This window comes from Lolium perenne, chromosome 2, assembly GCF_019359855.2.
Source record: "Lolium perenne isolate Kyuss_39 chromosome 2, Kyuss_2.0, whole genome shotgun sequence".
In the NCBI taxonomy this organism is placed as follows: domain Eukaryota; kingdom Viridiplantae; phylum Streptophyta; class Magnoliopsida; order Poales; family Poaceae; genus Lolium; species Lolium perenne.
Window position 1 is genome coordinate 142,168,297 of NC_067245.2, and position 2,867 is coordinate 142,171,163.

Genomic DNA, 2,867 nt, shown 5'->3' on the forward strand with positions numbered 1-2,867 from the left:
CCTTCCGACTCCGCCTCTTCGCCTATTTAAAGGTCCCTGACCTAAATCTTCGAGACGGAAAAGCCACGGTACGAGAAACCTTCCAGAGCCACCGCCATCGCGAAGCCAAGATCTGGGGGACAGGAGTCTCTGTTCCGGCACGCCGCCGGGACGGGGAAGTGCCCCCGGAAGGCTTCTCCATCGACACCGCTGCCATCTCCACCGCCATCTTCATCACCACTGCTGTCTCCCATGAGGAGGGAGTAGTTCTCCATCGAGGCTAAGGGCTGTACCGGTAGCTATGTGGTTAATCTCTCTCCCTATGTACTTCAATACAATGATCTCATGAGCTGCCTTACATGATTGAGATTCATATGAGTTTTGTATCACTATTCATCTATGTGCTACTCTAGTGATGTTATTAAAGTACTCTATTCCTCCTGCACGGTGTAATGGTGACAGTGTGTGCATCGTGTAGTACTTGGCGTAGGTTATGATTGTAATCTCTTGTAGATTATGAAGTTAATTATTGCTATGATAGTATTGATGTGATCTATGCCTCCTTCATAGTGTGATGGTGACAGTGTGCATGCTATGTTACTACTTGGTGTAATTGCAATGATCTATCATGCACTCTAAGGTTATTTAAACATGAATATCGAATATTGTGGAGCTTGTTAACTCCGGCATTGAGGGTTCGTGTAATCCTACACAATTAGTGGTGTTCATCATCCAACAAGAGAGTGTAGAGTATAGCATTTATCTATTCTATTATGTGATCAATGTTGAGAGTGTCCACTAGTGAAAGTATAATCCCCAGGCCTTGTTCCTAAATACTGCAATCATCGCTTGTTTACTGTTCTACTGCATCTGTACTGCCTGCAATATTACCATCAACCACACGCCAGTTGTAGCATCAAGCTATTTTCTAGCGCCGTTACTGCTGCTCATACATATTCATACCACCTGTATTTCACTATCTCTTCGCCGAACTAGTGCACCTATACATCTGACAAGTGTATTAGGTGTGTTGGGGACACAAGAGACTTCTTGCTTTGTGGTTGCAGGGTTGCTTGAGAGGGATATCTTTGACCTCTACCTCCCTGAGTTCGATAAACCTTGGGTGATCCACTTAAGGGAAAACTTGCTGCTGTTCTACAAACCTCTGCTCTTGGAGGCCCAACACTGTCTACAGGAAAAGGAGTGTGCGTAGACATCATTGGCCATGAACTAAATAATAACAGGATGTTACTATAATAGCTAGGAATAAAACAGATAGGAGTTATAATGGCATCACTCATAAACTTGTAGATGAGGGAAACAAATTAGTTTGTTTCGGGATATAAAGTTGTAATGAGCAACACATATAGGATAGTTAATGCTACGGCTTAGGATGGACCAGAAACGGAATATAGTGGGATCACCTGTGAACTTGTAGAAGAGGGAATGCACACCAATATGTTCACCATTCTATATGTGAGCGCCATGCCAATTAAGAGAAACAAGTTAATATTGCAGCTTTTGAAGAATCAAATGGCAGACAAAATTATGATGGAAGTAGCTGCTGTGACGAGTTCAAATAAATTTGTACTGCGTGATGGCAGAGCGATAGCATGCAGGAACTAATAGCAGACAGTTACTTTGTTATCTTACGACGAAGTAGATAGAAATAACAATGGCATCACCTGTAGTACAGGGAATGCAAACCAACATGTTCAGGGAGAACAAGATTGGCATGAACAAAATAGTAGCAGCCTATAATTTTTGTAACAACGACTGAGAAAGATAGAAGTTATGATGGCTACATCTACAGAGCAGGGAATGCAAACCAAAATGTTCAATCGCTTAAAGTTAGCAATGAACTAGAAAATAGCAAGGTGTTACGGTCATAGCTAGGAATGAACTAAAAGAGCTTCAGACAAACAAGCATCTGAACCCAGAACATGGCGCTAAAACAAGGGACTTACATTAGGAGAAGCACTCTGTGGGAGTCACAGCAGATCTTCCTGGGGTTGATAGATCCGGTGATGAAGTACGCTACATGTGCTACTTGGGGTTGGAGAGACGGCCATTAAAATTCATGGTTACTCATCTCATCTGCAAAAAACGTAACGGCGCGTCGTTAGCACAAACAGGTTCCCCCAAGATTAAACAAGAACTTGCAGGCAAACAATAGAAAAGTGACAGTAGAAGAGTTTAGATCATGCGAGGCGCCGATGAAGCAGATCCGGTTCATGTACAGCGGTGTCGGTGAGCAAGATCCGATGCGGTGGACGACGGCTCCGGTGGGGTGGACGATACCGCAGTTGAAGCGACTGCGGTAGACTGCTGGATGAGCATATGGTTTCGAGGTTCGGCGGGGATGATCCGGTCCGGTTGATGACGGCGTCGATGAAGCGGCTCCGGCAGGCAGCCGGATGACGAGGATCGCGAGGCCTCGGGTAGGCCAGGGACGCGTCCGGCGGGGATGTTCCGGTGCGGTGGTCGTGGAGGTGGGAGAGAGGGACTTGGATGTTCCGGTGGGTGGTCTGAGGGAAATGAAATTTTTTTGGGAGGGTTTCCAGGCTAGGGAGGTAGTGGTCGAAAAAATGATGGGCATACCCCCCCACCAACCGACTTTGCTGTCATCTCCACAGGGGTAGAATGGGAATTTGGAAGCGTGTGAAATTTTTGTATTTTGTGGGCGGGAAGTTTTGCCGCTATGAGATTTTGAATTTGGCTAAGGTCCAACTATAATGATCAAAAATTGTGAAACCATACTAGTACCTCTGTTCAAGGACGAGCGCAAAATCAAATCATCATCACATTAAATACCGGTCACTACCATGATCATGATCTATAGTCCCTATCTTCTTAATCTCATTCAAAAATGCATTTGAAATATTTCA